Below are 22,148 nucleotides of genomic sequence, written 5' to 3' on the forward strand. Positions count from 1 at the left end.
AAAAAAAAAAAAAAAAAAAAAGAGAGAGAAAAAGGGGGAAAAAAGCAAAGACTAGTTGATTCAGAGCTAAGATTGTTTGTTAAATAAACTTTTAAATTTTAGAACAGTTTTAGATTTACAGAAAAGTTGCAAAGAGTGCCTGAAGTTCTTCCATATCATACCTCCTGCCAGCTTCCCTGTTGTTAACATGTTAATCACCGTGGTACATTGTAGTGCATTAGTCGTAACCAAAATCGATGCATTATTCACCAGATTCCATGTTTTGTTCACATTTCCCTAGTTTTTAACCTAATCATCTTTTTCTGTCCTCGGAGTCTATCCAGGATACCAGGTTATGTGTATTTGTCATATCTCCCTAGGCACCTCGTGGTTGTGAGTTTCTCAGAATTTCCTTGTTTTTAATGACCTTGACGGTGTTTAGAGACAGAATCAATTTTTATTTTATCTTATTTATTTTTTTTTGAGACAAGGTCTTGCTATGTTGCCTATGTTGGTCTCAAACTCTTGGACTCAAGCAATTAGCCTGCCTCAGCCTCCCAAAGTGCTGGGATTTCAGGCCTGAGCCACTATGCCTGGCCTGTCTCTTATTTATTTAGTCATTTATATCAATGTGGACTCATGTTTTTTGTTGTTGTTGTTGTTTGGGTTATAATTGTCAAAGTTGAGTAAAATACAGAGACAATTCTCTGTTTTATTTAGGAAGCAAGAATTGTAGTTTCAGGCATATACACAGACTGGATGGTCTTCTGTATGTCTGAAGAACAAAGAGAAGGTTGGAGGTTTTAGAAAAAGCAGAAACGTTACCCATTATTTTGAAAGACAGTTCATTGGTACTAGTAATGTTTCGAGGAGCTGGCAAGCTCTGATTGGTGAGTGATGGCAGTGGATAAAGCTATTCTTAGCGTCACAGCAGGTTGTTTCAGTAGCTATTAGATAAAACCGGTTTCAGGTCGCAACAGGCAGTTTCAGCAGCTGGACTTGTGGAGAATTACCTTCCTGTGGCAATGTTACGTGCCTAGGGTGCTCTGTCCCGCCTTGGCTTCTCGATTCTGTTTTAGTTGGATATGACAAGAATAACCCAATCCATATGATCAATGTAATCCAGTACTAGGGTATTCATTGTGTTGCTCAGATGGTTTCAGCTTTGGCCACTGGAGGCTCTTTCAGTTAGCTGGTGTTCCTCTGACACACCTCCATTACTGTGGGTTGTTTGAGTTTTCAGTACTTCCTTATTGGCACTGCAAGATACTCCAGGCTCGGCCAGGCACGGTGGCTCAAGCCTGTAATCCCAGCACTTTGAGAGGCCGAGATGGGCAGATCACGAGGTCAGGAGATCAAGACCATCCTGGCTAACACAGTGAAACCCCGTCTCTACTAAAAAATACAAAAAACTACCCGGGCGAGGTGGCAGGCGCCTGTAGTCCCATCTACTCGGGAGGCTGAGGCAGGAGAATGGCATAAACCCGGGAGGCGGAGCTTGCAGTGAGCTGAGATCCGGCCACTGCACTCCAGCCTGGGCAACAGAGCGAGACTCTGTCTCAACAAAAAAAAAAAAAAAAAAAAAAAAAAAAAAAAAAAGATACTCCAGGCTCATCTTGTGTATCTCCTGTCCGAGCTCTAGAATCACCCATTTCTCCAGAGAATCCTCATCCCTTTTATTGGAGTGTAGTCTTAGAAATCAAGATGTGGGTGCCAAGTGGCTAAAGTTATTGTAATCTCAATGTATGTGTACTCAACTGAGCAAAAGCAAAACATCCAAATGGCAGTGGCAGCAAGAACTACCTGCGGATTTCTCTCCATTTGCCAGTTGTGTGTTTCCTTCTTGGGCTCTACCCACACAGTTTTCTAGTTGCAGACCTGTCATGCACCTCATTCAGAGTTCTGTACCTGAAATTGTCTCTGTCGTGGTGATGTCTTTATGCACAGGCACTCACTCTTACTCTGAAGTCACTCACCCTCTCACCAGCTCATGGTGGAGATGCAGTAAATAGATCTTGAATGAATGAGTTCTGCTAGTTCCTCTCTGAGTCCTGTAGTGGCTCTAGGTCAAAAGCAGTAAAATCTGGAAAAAACCAGGGGGGAAAATATTTTGGACACACGAGAAGCTATGTAGACAGGAAGCCAGTGGGAGCTCCTTGGAGACGGGAGTTGCTTGAGACTGGAGTTCAGGGAAAGGACCAGGAAACTGGGTTGATACTGGTTCCTGCGGGCTGGTGGAGGTGGGGTAGGGAGTGTTCTGAAAGCTTCAAGTGCAGAGGACTGAATGGAAGCCTCACAACGCAACCTAAGGACTTTGGATTCTTGCTTTTGAATACGTGCACTGCGTGTGTGTGTGTGTGTGTGTGTGTGTGTGTGTGTGTGTAAATGGTGTAGTTTGTTGGCTGTCAGCCTCACTAGTAGGCTGGTTTGGAGCCTGTTGCCTTAGCTCTGTGGAGTGATGATGGGAATAGTGAAAAAGAGGGTGGCAAAAGCAGAGAGTCTCAAAGAGGGGACAGAACTCAGTGACTGACCAGTTTGGTTGATGGTTGGATAGAGGCGTCAGATACATCTGAGCTCCCAAGAATGGTGGTATCTGGAAGGGAGAGAAATCAGGAGGAGCCAGTTCTGAAGGGAATGTGGTCTCGGGTCTCAGTGGATACCAGGAGTTCAGTGGTGGGTCACTTGGAAATGCAGGATTGGGCCTTAGGAGAGTCGTCAGGGCCAGGGCGAGAGGGGTTTTGACATCATCTCCTGGATGGCCTTAGTGGGTAAAATTGACAAGGCTGCAGAGTGGAAGAATATACCAATGCCCAGCCCTGGCTTGAACCTGTCCCTGTCCCTTGATGTTGGGAAGCAGAGATTCCCTGTCATGTCGAATGACTCAGGGGCCCTGGGATGCTGAAGCACCAAGTGGGGCTGTCATTTACACACCGTCTGTTGATGCCATTGGTGCCAAGCAGTATAGGGTCTTTTATCTTGGAGATTCTGAGCCTCTGTGATGGAACCCTGAGCTGCCCATCTACTATGACAGTCCCATTCTGAGGGGAAATTTGGCCCTAATTCTTCCTCTTCGGCATAGCAAACTCTGCTTCCTCTTCTGGATAGGGTGCACAGAAATGTTTTCTCTAGTATGTAACTATGGAGAGGTAATTTGTTTCTGGGAGGTAGACGAAGTAGGTCACCTTTAACTATTTGATCTGAGTTTTTGTCCTTGAATGACACGGAATTACACATAGGGTTTATATTTATACACCCCCCCACCCACCCCATGCAGCTGCAAGATTCTGTCTGCCTTTTCTTCTCCTTCCATATGGGATTGATGTCCTTGTAGGATCCAAGTGCTTGTGGAGTGAGGAGGACAGTCTAGAAAGGCCTAGGGTGATGGGAGCTAATGCAGAACTCCTTGTAACCTCTTAAGGTGCAGTGGCTGGCACTGAGGTTGGGGCTGTGACCATGGTGAGAGGTGCTCCAGGTCTGGGTGTGCCTCTAAGTCTTATAGATGGCTTGGGCATGAGGGAGGGAGGGACTGACAGGAAGCACGAAGATTCCACGTGTTTGGCACGGCCACTTACTTGGAGAATGGCAGTGCCATTGCTGAGATGGAGAAGACCAGGGGCAGAGCAGGCTGGACACAGCAACAGCAAGCATCCCGGGGGCAGAGCAGGCTGCACACAGCAACAGCGAGCATCCCGGGGGCAGAGCAGGCTGCACACAGCAACAGCGAGCATCCCGGAAAATTGGGCATCACTTGAAGGGCTGGGTGTTTCATCTGGTTTCCTTTTTCTGGCCATGCTGCATATCACATGGGAATCTCTGCAAGCAGAGGAGGAGAAGGTGGTTTCAGAAACAGCGCTTGGCCCTGGAGAAAGGCATCTTGTTTGTGTGAAGATGAAGGTGCCCTGTGGGAGGAGCTGTGCCCGTCCCTCAGTGGTCTCCTCCATGGGGCCTCACAGAGGTACCTCAAGTCCCTGCACCTGTGCTCCATACATGGCTGTGTATGGAGATGGAGCCCGGGTTTCTGGTGAGGGAGTTTGACGCTTCGCTGGTTCCTATGTGACATACTCCAGAGATATTTGCGACCTGGTTCAGTCCTGACCCCTTTATTGTCCTCGTGGGGATCTTTCCTTCCTCTCTCGTTCTGTTTGAAACTAGGGCTCCACGTCTTGCCCTGGAATTGCCACCCACCTGTGATGCCAGGGCCTCCAAGTAGATGAGGCCAGAATCTCCAGCAGTCACCTGCAGCTGGTGTGGATGGAGATCCTCTGCCAGCCTCCGGCCAAACAACAGCTTGAGTTTATTTAAACCATCAGTCCGTCCTTTGGGCATCATAACAAGTCACGAGGGGCTTTTGTTCATTTTCCAAAATTATTATTTTATAACATCTGGACTCTTTCTGCTTTGGAAACAAAATGAAAACCCTTTGCAAAGAAAATAAACATTTTAATGAGAGCATTTTAATTAAAAAAAATTACAGTAGGGAAAAAAATAAAATGAGGTTACTTTCTTTTTATGTTGACAGAGAAAAAAATTCAAAACCCAAACTGGGTCAGACAGACAATAGTAGGAACAACAAGTTCTGCCTGTGTCTACGTGCAGCAGAGACTCAGTCAGAAACAAACTGTATTTCCAAAAAAGGGGGCGGAGGAGGAGCTTCGTGCACTTCCTTGGGATTTTCTCATCGTGGGTAGTAACATCGTCAGATGGCAGGTTTTTCTGTTTGGATTAAAGTTTCTATTTTCAGCAACCACTTCGCTGAAAGCATGCTGCTCTCTGACCCGAGGGTCTCATGAGCAGCCATCCTGGATGCAGCCCCACGTAGGGCCTGGGGAGCAGAAAGTCAGCTGAGTGCCCTGAGTCTCCACTTACACCCCCAGGCCCCCACCATTGGCTGTTCTTTTTAAAGCATTCACTCCTGCTGTCATCTGGATGATTTGGTTTCCAAGCCTCCAGCCAGGAAGAAGCCGCACGTGTTTCCTTTGACAGGAACATCGAAAGCTGATAACCTGGTGGCAAGTGAGGAAAGTGAGCCCATCACGATGAGTAGACGTGACACGTGGAAAGATGCAGCAAGCCAGGTGCATTTAGTACGATCTGCGGTCCTGTGCATCCCAAGAGAAGGCACTTTGTACACCAGTCACCTACCTGAGTCATGTTCCTTTTCATCCCCGTGTCAGAGATGAGCAGACAGTGGAGCACCAGGGAAATGACCCTTCGGGGCACACAGTCATGGACAGAATTGTATCTGTACAGCATTTTAACTGTGTTATGATTCTCTAGTTCAGAATAGTCTTTAAAATCGGGGAAGAATATACAGATGCTCCACAACTTACGATGGGGCTGCATTCCCCACAAACCCGTAAGTTGAAAATATCATATGGCATAAATGCATTTTTTTTTTTTTTGAGACAGAATCTTGCTCTGTCACCCGGGCTAGATCTCAGCTCACCTCAGCCTCTACCCCCGGGCTTAAGCGATTCTCATGCCTCAGCCTCTCCAGTAGCTAGGATTATAGGCATGAACCACCATGCCCGGCTACTTTTTGTGTTTTCAGTAGTGATGGGGTTTCACCATGTTGGCCAGGCTGATCTCGAACACTGACCTCAAGTGATCCGCCCGCCTCAACCTCCCAAAGTGCTGGGATTACTGGTGTGAGCCACGGACAGCTGCAGTTTTTACTTCTGATGTTTTGGTCTTATGATGGGTTTATGGGATGTAACACCATTGTAAGTTGAGAAGCGTACTGAGTGGATTTCACACCATCCTCAAGTCGAAAAATCATTGAACTCTTATAGGTTGGGGACTGTCTGTAGTACATGATAGAAAAATTTTCTCCTAGCATGGTTTGCTTTTTATAAAATTTCTACCCAAGTTGTATCTCACTGGCCAGGAGCTGCTGCTAGAGATTTTCCTGCTGTAACATCTCTCTTGTCTGAAGGGGTTGATTCTATTGATGTGCTGCCCCTGGGAGGGCCGATGCGTTAGGACTTTACTCATTCCTGTCTTACTCAGAGAATCGATCCTGCCTTCAGCTGGCTAGGAGGAGATCTCAAAGGGGTGAGAGCGCAGGGCTGTAAAGACCTGGGAGCCCGTTAGGGATGGCTGGATTGGTGTGATCATGAAGGTGAGCACACTCAGGTCCCAGGGGCAGGTGAAGGCAGGAGCCAGCTCTGGAAAGGGTGCCCGTGGGGCCTGTACAGGAAGCATAACTCTTGGACTGTTCTGGTATCAGTTTGATGTCTGAGGGACTCACTGGGAAAACAGAGCCTAGCCAGGACTCCTGTCCAGAGTAATAGCAGCTGTGGTTTGCCAAGTACTGACTTTGGATCTCGCAGGCTGTTGAGAATTCCCATTTAATAGACAAGGAGCCTGGGGCCGGAGGGGTCCTGGAGTCCAGTTCAGTTCTGTAGCACCTCCTACGTGGCAGAGCAAGCATTGGAGCCAGCGTCTCTGGCTTCTCCCCTGATGTCATGGGCAATGGTTTTATCCTGGAGCTTCAGCCTGAAAGACCCTCCACCAGCTGGTCCTCCCATCAGGTGGACGTGGTTGGCTGGTGGCATCGCATTCCCTCCTTAATGTGGATTCTGAGAACAGTCTTCTGTCCTTGAAGATTGGGCAACAGTTGGGGACTTCCAGGAACATGTTGGTGACTCCCTTTGCCCCTATGCTGGGTTCTCTGAGCCCTGTGTTTTTTGGATGTTGGTTGTGAGTGGGAACTGAGCCCCCTGCGTGTCCAGGGAGCTACTTCGAGGGAGATGTGGCTTGTCTGCCTACCCTGACTTCCTGGTGACTGGTGATCACACACCTCTCATGATACTGAATTTTCCTCTTCTTTTCAACTTATTTACTAATGAGGATATATGTCTGGGTGACTGTTATTTTTCTGTTTTTATTTTATTTTTTTGAGACAGGGTTTCACTCTGTCATCCGTGCTGGAGTGCAGTGGTACAGTCCTGGCTTGCTGCAGCCTCAACCTCCCAGGCTCCAGAGGTCCACTCACCTCAGCCTCCCAAGTAGCTGGGACTACAGGTGTGCACCTTCATGCGTGGCTAATTTTTGTAGAGACAGGGTTTCACTATGTTGCCCAGGCTGGTCTTAAACTTATGAGCTCAAGCAACCTGCCTGCCTTGGCTTCCCAAAGTGCTAGGATTACAGCCTCAGCCCCAAAATAATGTCTTTTTAAAAGCATGGTTTAATTCTATCTGGAAAGGCAGAATTCTACATAGAGTGTAGAGTTCATATTCTCCAGGTTAATGCCAGCTTCCCTAACATGGCATATTAAGCAGGAAGGAACTTTGAGTATAACATTTTGTGGATTAAGAATAAAGAAATTGGCTGGGCGCGGTGGCTCAAGCCTGTAATCCCAGCACTTTGAGAGGCCGAGACGGGCAGATCACAAGGTCAGGAGATCGAGACCATCCTCGCTAACACGGTGAAACCTCGTCTCTACTAAAAAAAAATACACAACACTAGCCGGGCGAGGTGGCGGGTGCCTGTAGTCCCAGCTACTCGGGAGGCTGAGGCAGGAGAATGGCATAAACCCGGGAGGCGGAGCTTGCAGTGAGCTGAGATCCGGCCACTGCACTCCAGCCTGGGCGACAGAGCGAGACTCCGTCGCAAAAAAAAAAAAAGAATAAAGAAATTAAGATTAAATTTTATTGGGATTCGCTTCTGGAATGGTGGTATTAGGGGCTGTGTGGACTTGTTGCTCAGTGAAACAATAACCGATAAAAATTATTTTAAGAAAACAACCAAACTTGGAAACTTGCCGTATGTCCTAAGGGCATACAGCAAATGAAGAAACATTTATTCAAGAAAATCTGCTAGATCTCAGTAAGAATAGCAGATGTCTGTGGCACTCGAGCCAGGACCTGCTCCCTCCTTCCCTTTTCCCATCCACTGCCCAGCTCAGCATGAGAAGCTATCAAGAGTGACCAAGAAGACTGGGCTCCCTTTTCCCCAAGTTCCCCTCAAGGGCTATGGCATCTCCCCAGGAGAGCAGGCTATCAGCATCCTTCTACCTCTGGCAAGGTTCCATGTTGCAGAGGCTAAATTCCAGGAGAATGTGGCCAGCCCCTACTCATAGGGCAGAGATTCTACCTGGGGCTGCGAATACTGGGTCCCCAGTTGCCCTTTGTCAGTCCAGCTAGTTTGTAGGGCAGAGGTTCCATCCTAGGAGAATCAAGCCAAGAAGAGCAAAGGCTACTGCCCCCGTCCAGCACCTGTTCATAAAGTGGAAGTGTCACTCCGAGAGAAGTGGGGCTGTCTGTGCTCCCAGCTCCAGAACAGCGACTCCATTTTCCCAAGTAGGAGAGGTAGGATATAATAACAGAAAGCTCTGAAGCTCTCTGAAAGATACTGACTTTGTTTATAAAAGTGTAGGGAAAGTTCAAGCCTAAGGGTGTTCTAAAAAAAAAAAAAAAAAAAAAAAAATGGAGATTTTGGTGGTAATTAATAAGAGGCTGATAAGCAACAGGCAAAAACTTGGGCCAGAGACCAGGAAAGAGACAGTAAAGAGTCGTCTGGGGTCAGAACAAACCTCAAACGCTGACATCAAAAACTATCCCTGTGAAAGGACTTTATTTAATTAGATAAAATGTAGAACAATTTATGCCCTAGGCAGTTGTCAAAAACAATAGAGCAATCAGGCAGCAATTAGTGAGATCTAACAGCTGGGTATGAAAACACCAGAGGCAGACAGCTTCAGGAAGAGAGTAGGGTAGATGCAGACAGCCCTGATAAAATGATTGTCATCCCGGAGAGAATGTGTGTACACTCAAGACTGTGCCCCGCTGAGGAGCAAAATCAGAGGTTGGGTGGGGAAGGGAATATACTTCACCACAGGAGTCCAGCCAAGTCATTGAAAAAATAAGCAAACAAAAACAAGCCCTGGGATAGAGGGGCTTGTAGTATCCAGAGTTGCTACAATATCTTAGCTAAGATGTCATTTTCAACACAAAATTGTATGCAAAGAAATAGGCAATGACAGAAAAATGGGTATGACAGAAAAAAAGCAGGCAACAGAAGCTGCCTGGGAGAGGACACAGATGTTGGGCTTAACAAAGACTTTAAAACTGCTATTGTATTTGTTCCACTGGTCTACTTGTCTGTTTTTATACTAGTACCTTACTGGTGCCCAGAAATAAATTTATACATTTGTAGCCAACTTATTTTTGACAAAGGTGCCAAGAACAGGTAATGGGGAAAGGACAGTATTGTCAATGAAGATTCAAACTCTGTAAAATATTTGAAGAGATTTATTCTGAGCCAAATGTGAGTGACCAGCCCCAGGCGATCCTGAGAACATGTGCCCAGGGTGGTCAGGCTACAGCTTAGTTTTGTATGTTTTAGGGAGACATAAGATATCAATCAGTACATGTAAGATGTATATTGGTTTGGTCTGGGACAACTCGAATTGATGGGACTTCAGCTTATAGGTGGATTCAAAGATTTTATGATTGTCAGTTGGTTGAAAGTGTTAAGTTACTACCTAAAGACTTGGAATCATAGAAGGGATTGTTTGGGTTAAGATAAGGGGTTGTGGAGACCAGGGCTTTATCATGCAGATGAAGTTTCCAGGTAGTAGGCTTTAGAGCTCTTATAGGACCTAAAATGGTGCCAGACGCTTGGTCAATTCTCTCCTGGGTCAGGCAACAGACCTGGAAAGGGAAGGGGATTTTCTAGAGAATGTAGATTTTTCCCCACAAGAGACAGCTTTGCAGGGCTCCTTCATAATATGTCAAATAAATATATTTTGGAGTAAAATATTTTTATTTCTTTCAGGGCCTGCCATCTGTCATATGATGCTATACTGGAGTTAGGCTGGAATCTGGTGTCTTATTATTACAGAGAGTCAGTCTTAAGATCTCTGTTTTATCAGTCTTAAGACTTCTGTTTTAATGTTAATGCTAGTCAGTTCTGCCTAAATTTCACAGGGAGGAGGGTATAAATGAGACATGTCCAACCTCCTCTTCCCATCATAGCCTTAACTAGATTTTCGGGTTTACTCTGAAATGCTCTTGGCCAAGAGGAGGGGTCCGGTTCAGTTGCTTAAGGGGCTTAGAATTACATTTTTGTCTTATAGTCTCCAATAAATGCTGTTGAGAAAATGGGATATCCACCTACAGAAGAATGAAATAAGACCCTTATTTCTTACCATATACAAAAATTAACTCAAAATCAATTAAATACTTAAATATGAGACCTGACACTATGAAACTGCTGAAGAAAACATAGGTGAAGCACTTCAGGACATTGGTATGGGCAAGGCTTTTTGAATAAGATCTCAAAAGCACAGGCAACAAACGCAAAAATAGAAAAATGGCATTACATTAAACTAAAAAGCTTCTGCACAGCAGAGGAAACAATTGACAGAGTGAAAAGACAAACTGCAGGGTTGAAGAAAATATTTGCCAACTATGCATTAGACAAGGGGTTAACATCAGAAACATACAAGGAAGTCAGACAGCTCAACTGCAGAAAACAAATAATCCAATTTAAAAATGGGCAAAAGACCTGAATAGACATTTCCCAGAAAAAGACATACAAATAGCCAACAGGTATAGGAAGAAATGCTCAATATCACTAATCATCAGGGAAATGCAAATTAAGGAAACAGCTGTAGAGTGAGGAAGAAGCTTGGGGCCTGGAGTTTATAGTCTGGGGTTGGAGTGTCCTGGTTCTACTGCTATCTGCTTTATGACCTTGAGCTGGTTGCTTTTCCCTCCCCGACTCTGGGTTTTACATGTGGCCCTGAGCACTCAGGAAATCATCACTGGGAAGTGCTTGATGGAAGGTCTTTTCCACCCTACTCTCAGCAGGTCAGGTATGGGGAGGAGAGAGAGGGAGTTAGGTTTCTCTGCTTCGGTGTTGATATGGACTTGGTGCCCTGTGTCCCAGCTGCTCTAACTGTGGCTAAAAGGGGCCAAGGTAGAGCTCAGGCTGTGGCTTCAGAGGGTGCAAGCCTCAACCTTGGCAGCTTCCACATGATGTTGAGCCTGCCAGTGTACAGAAGTCAAGAATTGGGGTTTGGGAACCACTGCCTAGATTTCAGAAGATGTATGGAAACTCCTGGATGTCCAGGCAGAAGTTTGCTGCACAGGTGGGGCCCTCATGGAGAATTTCTGCTAGGGCAGTGCAGAAGGGAAATGTGGGGTGGGAGCCCCCACAAAGACTCCCTACTGGGTCACTGCCTAGTGGAGCTGTGAGAAGAGGGCCACTGTCCTCCAGAGCCCAGAATGGTAGCTCCACTGACAGCTTTCACTGCGCACACCTGGAAAAGCCACAGACACTCAGTGCCAGCCCGTGAAAGGAGCCAGGAGCGGGGGACTATACCCTGTTGGCTATTTGCACGTCTTCTTTTGGGAAATGTCTATTCAGATCTTTTGCCCATTTTTAAATTGGATTAGTTGTTTTCTGCAGTTGAGTTGTTTGAGTTCCTTGTATGTTTCTGAAGTTAACCCCTTGTCTAATGCATAGTTTGCAAATATTTTCTTCTATCCTGATTTTGTCTTTTCACTCTGTTGATTGTTTGCTTTGCTGTGCAGAACTTGGTCACAACTGCCCAAGGCTGTGGAAGCCCACCTCTTGCATCAGCATGACCTGGATATGAGACATGAAGTCAAAGGAGATCATTCTGGAGTCTTAAGGTTTGACTGCCCCTTTGGATTTCAGACTTGCCTGGGACCAGTAGCCCCTTTATTTTGGCCAATTTCTCCCATTTGGAATGGCTGTATTTACCCAATATCTGTACCCCCATTGTATCTGGGAAGTAACTAACTTACTTTTGATTTTACAGGCTCATAGGCAGAAGGAACTTGCCTTGTCTCAGATAAGACTTTGGACTGTGGACTTTTGAGTTAATGCTGAAATGAGTTAAGACTTTGAGGGGCTGTTGGGAAGGCATGATTGGTTTTGAAATGTGAGGACATGAGATTTGGCAGGGGTCAGGGGTGGAGTGATATGGTGTGGCTCTGTGTTCCCACCCAAGTCTCGTCTTGAATTGTACTCCCATAGTTCCCATGTGTTGTGCGGGGGACCTGGTGGGAGACAATTGAGTCATGGGGGGTGGTTTCTCCCATACTGTTCGCATGATAGTAAGTCTCACGAGATCTGATGGTTTGATGAAGGGAAACTTGTTTCACTTGCTTCTCATTCTCTCGTGCTTTCTGTGATGTAAGATGTGCCTTTTGCCTTCTGCTATGATTGTGAGGCCTCCCCAGCCACGTGGAACTGTGAGTCCATTAAATCTCTTTTTTATTGTAAATTACCCAGTCTCAGGTATGTCTTTATCAGCAGCATGAAAATGAACTATTACAACTGTGCACCCTCTGCAAGCAGAAGCTGGCTCTTCTGGCTCTTGGCCTCTCACTGGCAATACTCACCAATTCAGGTGCTGGATTGGGTGATGATAAGACAGAAGATGCAGACACAATCCATAAAGTACTGTGTTAAGGACTGAATTGTGTCCCGCCTTCAGATCCATATGTTGAAGTACTAACCCCCAATGTGACTGTATTTGGAGATGGCATCTGTAAATAGATAATTAAGGTTAAATTAGGTCATAAAAGTAGAACCCTAATCTCATAGAACTGGTGTCCTTATAAGAAGAGAACTCATGAAAGAGGTGTGCAGAGAAAAGGCCATGTGAGGACACAGCTTGAAGGTGACTATCTGTAAGCCAGAGAGAGTGGCCTCACCAGCAACTGAATCAGCTGGCAGCTTGACCTTGGACTTCCCAGCCTCCAGGACTGTAAGAAAATCAATATCTATTGTTTAAGCCCCCTTGTCTGTGGGATTTTGTTATGGCAACCTGAGCAGACTGATTCACATGTCTAATGTGGAATCTCAATGCTCTTTTTGCCAAGTTCTGCCCCCTTGAGGAAGTAGGAAAGCAGTCCCACTCACAATTATCAAAGCGCAAGCATGAATGATGATGACAAATAAAAAAGACTGTTTTGGAGATTGTTTTCTTTCTACCCTTCTTCATATCTGTTTGCTGACCAGCCTGGTGACAGAAGCCATCTGTCAGCCTGCTGTGGGGTCTGGTTGTGAGCACGGTGGTACAGGGGAACAGAATCCCATGTCAGCAGTTATCCCAGAAATGCCAGGTTTGCTTCGGATTTTGATTTCCTCCCTATTTTCTCCCCTCAAACAGTGGTGGATCATCAAACAGTATTTTTAGAACTGCCTTGCAGCTTCCCTGTAGAAACCTGTCCTCACTACATGGTTTAATCCTCTCATCTAGCCTTGTTTAAGATCTACAGAATGCTATATTTATTTAACTTTATTTGAGATTTCAAGGCTTTTCTGAATGTTGCTCCAAGTAATCTGATGAATGCAGAACTCCAAAATTTATGCCTTAAAAGGCTTAACTACTGGTATGTTTGGGGACTTACTTATTTTCTCCCTTTATTCTAAACCATATAGGGCAGGGCAGCTAAAAAATCCCCTTGGAATTAGTGTCAGAAAGTCCCTTTTTGAAAATTAATAAACTTAAAAATTTTTAGAGCAGTTTTAGTTCACAGAAAAATCGAGTGGAAAGTACAGAGAGTTCCTATATATCCCTTATCTTCACACAGAAAGTCTTTTAATTGGGCCGTTGTAACTTTCAGGGACAAAAGGACAGTATTCCCCTTTATAGAGAAGTAGTAAGTTTCTTGGCCAGATTAATGGCCTTCAGTGATGGGTGGGGGAGGGTGCAAGTGTCTGGCTAACTGCTCAGCCTGCGGCTTGAGTGAACCAGAGCCCAGGACCCAGCAGAGTGTACTTGTGTCTGTGGGTCTGGTGGAGCCATATGAAATGTCAATGGCAGACCCATATCTAATTCCAGGGGAAGCCTTCCCAGTGGTCACAACCTTGGGCCGTGTTGTTGTCCAGAGAGAGTGTGTCATTTAAAGATTGAAATCCTAACTCCTACCTTTTTAAGGTAGTTTTGGCTGTGTATCTCATTTGATCTTTAGCAAGGTCTAGTGTCATTTAACTTAGTAACTTGTGGTCTACAAAGCCCTCACGCATGTTTTCTTACTTGAGATTTCAGCGAACCTCTACGGTGGGAGTATTGTCCCCACTTTATGACATTGGGTGTGAGCTGAGAGCCAGATGCTCCAACAGCCAGCAGCTGATTGGTGTCTGTTTGATGATCCACCAGCACTGTCTGAGGGGGGAAAATAGGGAGGAAATCAAAATCCAGCTGTGGATGGAGATGGCATGCTGTCCTCCACGCACCCTGCCCCAGGTCCACTGTCTCCCAAAGGGGATGTCTGCTGTTCCAGAAGAAAGTCATTCAGTGATACTTGTGAAAGCATATGAATAAAGGAAGACTTTATCCAGGACCATCACAATAGGTATGGTGACCACAGCAACAGGGGCTTGCAGCGGAGGGAGATTGGGCTCAACTCCCAATACAGCACAGGCAAGTGGGAATTTATAGTCTAGGAACAGGGTAGGAGGTCAGCGAATGAGAACTTACTAAGAGGAAACATCAAGAGTGAAGTGGATTCTGGCTAAACCCACCTAACAGGATTCTTGCTAAAGACTGGCCAGGACAATCAAATATCACCTAGGGAATGGTGGTAGAGGAACCTAATCAGATATTGAGGAGGGGAGGTTTTTGCTCAACTGGCTTAGCAGGGTTCTTTGCTAAAACTGGGTTTTACAAGGAAGTGCACAGATGGGCCTGGAAGGTTCAGGAACCTGACTCAAGTTTGGCCAAGCAGAAAATCTTCGTTACTGCCACTGGTGGAATGGCTGCAAGCCTTCTATTTGAAGAGTTAAATTTGTTTTATAAATACTTAAATACTTAGCTAGTTTAAAATATTCCATGTAGTAAATTTAAGTTAAAGAATGTGTTTAGGCCAGGTGCAGTGGCTCATAACTATAATCCCAGCACTGGAATTTTTTTGGGAGGCCGGGGCAGGTGGATCACTTGAGGTTGGGAGTTTGAGACCAGCCTGGCCAACATGGTGAAACCCTGTCTCTACTAAAAATACAAAAATTAGCTGGGTGCAGTGGCACGTGCCTGTGGTCACAGCTGCTTGGGAGGCTGAGGCAGGAGAATTGCTGAGGCAGGAGAATTTGAGGCAGGAGAATTGCTTAAACCCGGGAGGGGGAGGTTGCAGTGAGTCAGGATTGTGCCACTGCACTCCAGCCTGGGCAACACAGCAAGACTTCGTCTCAAAAAAAAAAAAAGTGTACTGAAAGAAAAACCTGTGGACGACAGTACAAGGTCATGGTAGAAGCAGTGATTTCCTGAGTGCCAGTAGCTCAGGAAATACTGTAGTATCCATGCTAACTTCGGGAGGTGACAGTGGAAGTCAAAGTCCTGCACTCTTTCCAGCCTTGCTGGTTGTACACAGAATGTTGAGGGCAAGAATCACCCCAGCCCCCCATTCTCTGAACCTTGATGTCCTCACTGAGGCAGGGAGTCATGATTTCCCTATGGTGAGGCAGGCCTTGTTGTGAGGAGCACATGACAAAACAGAAGAAACACCATTGATACCGCTTTGGGCCCTCCACCAGCATAGAATCATAGCCTGGGGGAGGGAGGTGAGGGCTGGGGAAAGGGACCACATCTGGCAGGGGGACACTGAAGTGCCTAGTTTGTGATTTCCCTGGAATTTGATAGTTAAATTCAAACCTGGACCAAGTTGAGAGCCCCGGGGCTCCAAGTCTACATCAGTTGCATTTGCATCACATTTATCTGCCTCTCACTAGTGGTTGAAGAACATGTCGGGCCCAGGCACTGCTGAGCTGAGCAATGCTGTGAAGCGTTGAGCGGCGTTACTGTTCGTCTTGGCCTGTGCAGGTTTCTCTGACTGATCCTTTCGGTATCTGTGACCTCAGTTATCTTCCTGCATCAATGCCCACCTCCTGGGCACAGTGTTCTGGAATGATGTGAATGTGTTCACACGTTGCTAGTGGGCGTGAATCTGGCCATCCAAGAGCCCGGTCCTCACGGAACCCTGGTTATGGGGCCAGATGATAGTCCTGAGAGCATTAGGTGGTACCTGTGTTCTCCTGGGCTGGCCGAGTTCTCCAGATGAGAGAGAGCATTCCTTCTGCCAGAGGCCTGCCCACAGTGGCTCCACCGTCAATGTCCTGGTTTGCGCGTGCGGAGGCAGGGCCTGAAGTTGTTGGTAAGTAGGGGCTTGAGGCGGCTTGGAGGCTGTACCTGCTACATGTCGGTTTACAGTTTTTAGTTTTTCTATAGGTTTCTTCCAGTGGGAGATGGGATTACTTCTAAAAAATGAATTCCAAAGGCACATTTTCCCTGATCTCTTTATTTTCCAGCTACCAAGAGTGTTTTAAAAAATGTAAAAGCACATGTAGAAATTGTAATGAGCTTTCACTGTCACTGCTCTTGGTGGCGGTAATTTTACGTATATGACAGGGAGACACTTTGTGAGGGCCTTTGTTCTCAATGCATTCTCTCCCTCTCAGAACTCAGATGTAAATAAAGTTTGGAGAAAGAGATAATGATGAAAGTACCTCAACATTTTCTCATTTTTACATTAATATTCCTACTTGTTAGCATTTTCTTTGGAAACAGCACCACAACCAGATTAGGAATCTTTCTGGAACAGAGGGAAGGTAGTTCTCGTGACTTTTATGAGCAGTCTCACTACTGCACTGTTTATGGGTGGGGTCACCTGGGAGACCCAGCTCAAAGGCAAAAGATGGGCCCTGCTCTAAGGGTTTTACTAATAGACCTGAAATTGCTTTGCCCTCTTGAATTACCCAAGTGGTTGTGGTTTCTTTTGTTGTTTTTGATGTTGTTGGATTTTGTTTTATATTTGCAGAATCGGTGCTTCCTTCAGAGATAGTGAGTTTGGACTGATCAGGTTTAGTCGTGCTGATGACAAACTGTCCTTTGGAACCCCTGGAGACCTCCTGGGACAAACGAGTTGCCCTTTATGTGTTGGTTGTGAATGTGGCCTGTTCGTTTGGTGGTGGGTGCCATCTTGACCCAGGTTTACCAGGTCTGAGCAGGGATCTGTCTTTGCTGGTGAGAAGGGATGCTCATTGCAATTCTTGTGGGCAGGTTCCTCCCTGGTTTGCCCCAAGTGAGAAAGAGATTTATGTTGAAAAGCCCAATAGGACAGTCCAAGAGAGTACCAGGACTTTTCAGATTTGTTTGAACAATGGAGATCCAGGGAGTTCTTCACTGCCTGCAAGCTAAAACCCAGCTCTGTGGTCTGGTGTTAGAGGAGCTCCAGAATTGACCTCGTCCTGGCTCTCCAGCCCCATTCTCTCTTTCCTTAATACACAAGACTTTCCTGTTTCCTGAATGAATGCTTGTTGCTGGATGCGCCTGTGCCTGTTGCTTTTGAAGTCAGATCAGTTCTCACCTCAGCTGGATCATCTTTTGCCAGATTTCAAGCTTCTTCCTTGCCTCCCTTGCAGCATGGGGCATGCATCTCATTTTGTCTTGGAGTTGTGTTATCTGAATGTCTTACTCCGTCATTAAACTGTTGGATTCTTGCAGGCAGAGATCGCTTCTGACTCACTTGTGTGTTCACTCTAAGTGCCTAGCTCAGTACTTGTTGAACAGATGAATGGACAGTTCCAGATTACAGACTTCTTTAGACACTCGCATCAGAAGGCATTTCAGGCCGTCAAGCCAGGCTTGCTTGACAGGATGACAGAGACTCCTCCTCCTGCAGGCAGGGCTGCTGTCTGTCTTCTGCCCTGGTCCCTCCCCTGTTAGCCTGATCTTTGCTGGTGCCACGTGAGTAGAAGGCAGATGTTGCTGTTGAGTGTGAAGGTGCTGTGTGTCAGTTTGCACCTGTCCCTACGTGGTTGAACTTACTCAACTACAGCTCTGGTGGGTAGCTACAGAGCACTGCCCAAGGAAGGGCACAGGCCTCAGAGGCACAGCTGGTTGCACTCTTTTACAAACTGCACTTCTTTTTGAGGTTTCATTATTCCAGCCACTGTCAGCTTTGCAATAAAGAGCTGTGGTCAGGCCACTGTGGAAGAGGCCCCTGGAGGACTGCCAGTGGGGGTCCTCCCTCACCAAACATTGAACGCTGAACAACCAGCAACACAGCCGAGTAGCTGAAGCCATAGAACCCTCTCTCCAGGAAGGTCCTATATAAAGACAGGACTGCTTGCTGCCCTTTTGATTTGTTTTAATGAGAATATGGAAGACTGAAGTCCTTTTGTGTCTTTGCTAAGTGTTCGCCCCAACACCGAATGTTTCAAACAGGATTCCATTTTCACAGCTAAAATAAACAGGTGATACACCACTTTGCCAGAGATCTGCATGTAGTAAGGTTGCTGACTGTGTGACCACTTTGTTTCCATGGGACCTAGAGGACCAAGATGTCTCTCCCCGATTTCAATTTCTCGATGAGAAAGCTAGAAACAGCATTGTAACGTTGGTGCTGCCACTTGGAGGCCTGGGGCAGGTCGTCCCCAGTCTCCTGGCTTACTGCCTGGTTTCTAAAATAGCATTGTCTTCCCGGCGTTTCATTGATCTGTGGTGGGTGCTTCACATTTATAGCCCTTTACGGAATTTTGTTGCTACTCAGAAAATTCTTTATTTTCTTGTGAAGCCAATTTTGACACTTGCGAATTAGAAAGCAGGCTTTCCTAGTGCTTATAAAAATAAACAGAGCCCGCCTGACTCCACTTGTCTGAAACATGTTATTATTAACTTTCAACTTACTATCAGTTCTGCTCTTAACGTGGTGCTCTAGAAGGAAATGATGTGTCTGGTGTTAATCTCAGTGCCTCATCAGGGCCAAGTGCCATCCTGCTGAAGGTGCAGGACTGGTAATGGCGAGGGGGTCCACAGCTTTGGCTGGCCTTGACATTCTTCACCATGGGATTGAGCAAGCTTGAGCCCATCTTACCAGATTCACTGTAAGCTCTCTGTCTTGTATTTGTTTTCCCAAAGCTCCCTTAGCATGGACTTTTGAAAGTTGCCTGGATATTAAAGTGTACTATTCTAATAACTTGCTTTCTAGTAAACAAAACCAAAAGTTGGCTTCATAGTTGCTCACTGACCTGGCATAAACTAGAACATGAAGCTTCTCGTTTAGAAAAGGTTCAGGCAGCCTCCTGTTGGGATCTGCCCAGCCCCTCTAGGAGGTGGCATGGATGCCCGGCTCTCCTTCCAAGGGTGCACTTTGCCTTTAGGTTTGGGGAAAAGTACTGGGTGCGTCTTTGGGACTGTTGTGTCTCGTGAGTGGGCTGACCTTGGTGGAGGCCTGCATTTCCCATGTGAGGCCTGACGTTTTATGTGTCCAGCCAGAGTGATGAGCTGGTTCACTTTCCCTGCAGCGCTTCCTTGTTGAACCTGAAAGAGAGGACGGGGGAGCTTTTGTAGGAGAGGGAGGACACGTGCTTTCTTCTTGAACTGTGGGGCGTGTGTCACCAGAGAGAACTGGAGACAGCGGCGACTGTTTCTCTAAACACCTTGCACACTCTTCCCTTACCAACTCAGGAATGAGTAAAGCCTGTTGGTAATGGTAAAGAGAAGGCAGTTACAAACAAAACACAGTAGTCAGACAAGCAGAGCAGAGAAGCCCCGCTCACCGAGCCAGCCGTCACCGCAGACACCTCGGCTTGAGTTGTATCTGACTGATTCAGCAGGAGGGTGCATTTCCCCTTCCACTTTCCCACTGAAATATATTATTTCTGTACAATATTTATGGAACCCCTGTCTCCACCATTAGAAATACAGAATAGTTTTGCTTTTTTACTTTACTATTAGTTGATATTGTGGGCTAGGTTTTGTCTGTTTACCCTGTTCACAAATTTTTGTTTTTTAAAATTTATTTTTTAACTATTTTGACAGAAACATTAACAATATTTCTTCAAGGGGTTTAATTTCAGCTTAATTTAAGAAAAGAAAATCAAACATGAATGATACAAAAAATAATCTACTCTCATCCTAAAGTTCTGCCTTTCGCTTCTCTGGGAAGCCCCATTTCCTGACTGGAGTTTGGTGTTGCTTGATGGGAAAAGCTGGAGATGGAGTCAGAGACTGAGTAACCACAGGGGATGCTTATGAAGACATGGGTGGGGACAGGGTGGGAAATAATGAGGAACTCTACAGCTGAAAAAGATGATGCCTTTTCTTAGCATTTGGTAGTAGTCCAATGAATGTGCTCTGCACTGTTTTCTACATATCGGAAAGAGCACTGGACTAGTAAGGCCTGCTTTTGGGTCCTGACTGCTGCTCCTGACCTTGAGGGAGCCCCTCTACCACTGTGTGCCTGGCTCCCAGGCATCAAACTAGAATAGCTGTCTCTCCCAGCCCAGCAGTGTGGTGTGAGGACCAGGCGAGTCAAAACCCGTGGGCAGCATTTGCAAGCTGTGTTGTTGTTGTTCACACTTACAAATTTCTTCCCCCTTGAGGTTTCTGACCTACAGAGACCTCTAGACAAGGTATTTCCTCCCGTGGAGACCAGTTGAGGCAGGTGAGTGGGCAGAAGGCACCTTGGCCTGAGAAGTTCTTGGTCTCCTCCTCTCTTGACCCTCTTCTGTTGATTGGAAACATTGTGAGAAACTACATCCCTTGCATGTATTGGCAGCAGATCCTGTTGAAGTCCTGGGAGAACACAATGCTGTAAACAGACGGAGGGGAGGAATGGTGGCTGCTCCTCGCAAGAGGAAGGGGTCCTGGGCACATTTGGACTTTGCCTTTGGGAGTGGCCCACAAGGCGGGCCCTTCCCTACGACGGGGAGGGGGAGTCAAGGAAAGGAACTCAGCATTTTCAGGGCTGCGTTTTCACACAGCAAGCCCTAAAGCTGCGTTTGTTTCCTGAAACGATCTTGATTTCATCCAGAGGAGGAAAACGACGTTTTGGAAAGTCTGTGGTCTGGGCTGCTTTGATCCTCATTCACAGTCCAGGGAGGTGTAGCCGCATTTGCCTCCTCTGCCCTGCTTGGCAACTCACTTTTTTGGGGAATGGTGGCCGCTGGCGACTGCTGTTTTGACCAGATAGCTGGGTGGACCCTGAAGGGACCATTCTGGCCATTTCTGGCCTCAGGCTGGGCAACGGTAGAGTAGAGGATGTAGAGGCTTCTGGTTATGCCTCTGTAGTGTCAAGGTTGTGCGTGACTGATCCTTTCTGTCAAATGGCCCGTTCCATCCCTCACATTAAAGTAATATAAACCTGAGTTCATTTGTGGTGGGGTTTGCTTGTGTTAATTTATAGATCACTTTTAGTTTTCCAATAGTTTAAATGTTCTAAACAAAAGAGTTTATAACTAATTATGTGTTTCTGTTGTGTGTCTGCTACAAGGTAAAGCCATCTAGTTAACACAAGAGTTATTTGACCGTTGTTGAAGCAACACCTGCTGTAGGGGAATCTCCGTTTGGCTACTGAAAGTTGTGATGGATTGAAGGCTGGTGGTGCTCCACGCCTTTGTGGGCGCTGTCTCCCACCCAACAAGCTCATGGGTAGTGTTGAAGCCCCCACGCTACAACGTGACCCCCACCCCCAGCCTGGGGGGCCTGGCTCAAGCTAGAGAGAACTGGGAGAGCACCCATGCAGGCGGCCTCTGGTGGCTGGAGCTGGAGAGTTTAAAGTTGGGGGCTGCCGCAGCTCCCACCATGTGGACTGGCTCATTTGCAGAGTGGGAGGATGATGGACATGGGTAAGCAGAGGGGAAGGGCCACATGTGCTGCCAGACTTGGAGTCAGTGGGCCAGCTCAGCCATGTTCCTGCTGAGGTGTTTAGCTCAGCCCAGACTCCCAAGACAAATACGCCTTTCTGCCTGAGCTCACCCCCCGCTGTAGTGTCGTGGCTGTTCTCTATGGTGTCTTAGTCAGGCTAGAAGGAGTTCCCATGACTGTCCTCCCCATGATGGCATCGTCACTGCATCTCCTGGGTTGAGGGCGTGGATGGTGAGGGCATGGGGTGAATGCAAAACACTGTAAGGCAAGCAAAGGACATTGCAGTGGCTGGGATGTGGGCCGCCCACTTTGCATTCAGCTTTGCATGCAGCTGTAGCCATACCCCTCCCGGAAGGGAAGAAGCAGAGAAGCAGAGCTTGGGTTAGAGACTGTTCTAGAGGCTGGGGCAAGTTGGGGTCCAGCTTCCAGGTGGCCAGCTCTGAACAAGAGAAGCAGGAGCAGGCACCAGGCCAGGCCTGACAGCCTTGTGTTTGGGTGGAAGAAGAAAAGGGAAGAGAAATCACCATCTTAGGCAATGAAT

General features: G+C 46.6%; 1 protein-coding gene across 17 annotated transcripts in view; it reads left to right on the plus strand.

The window, feature by feature from the left end:
• Positions 1–11,525: 11,525 nt before the first annotated feature.
• Positions 11,526–22,148, plus strand: part of INPP4A (inositol polyphosphate-4-phosphatase type I A) — a 99,921-nt gene continuing 89,298 nt past the window's right edge. For all 17 annotated transcript variants that reach the window (XM_017871874.1, XM_017871866.1, XM_017871876.1 and 14 more), the window contains exon 1: positions 11,526–11,624. The gene's annotated coding sequence lies outside the window, so the exon portion shown is untranslated. The remainder of the gene's footprint in view (positions 11,625–22,148) is intronic.

Source organism: Rhinopithecus bieti, unplaced genomic scaffold, assembly GCF_001698545.2.
Source record: "Rhinopithecus bieti isolate Rb0 unplaced genomic scaffold, ASM169854v2 scaffold_6935, whole genome shotgun sequence".
NCBI classification, from domain to species: Eukaryota; Metazoa; Chordata; class Mammalia; order Primates; family Cercopithecidae; genus Rhinopithecus; species Rhinopithecus bieti.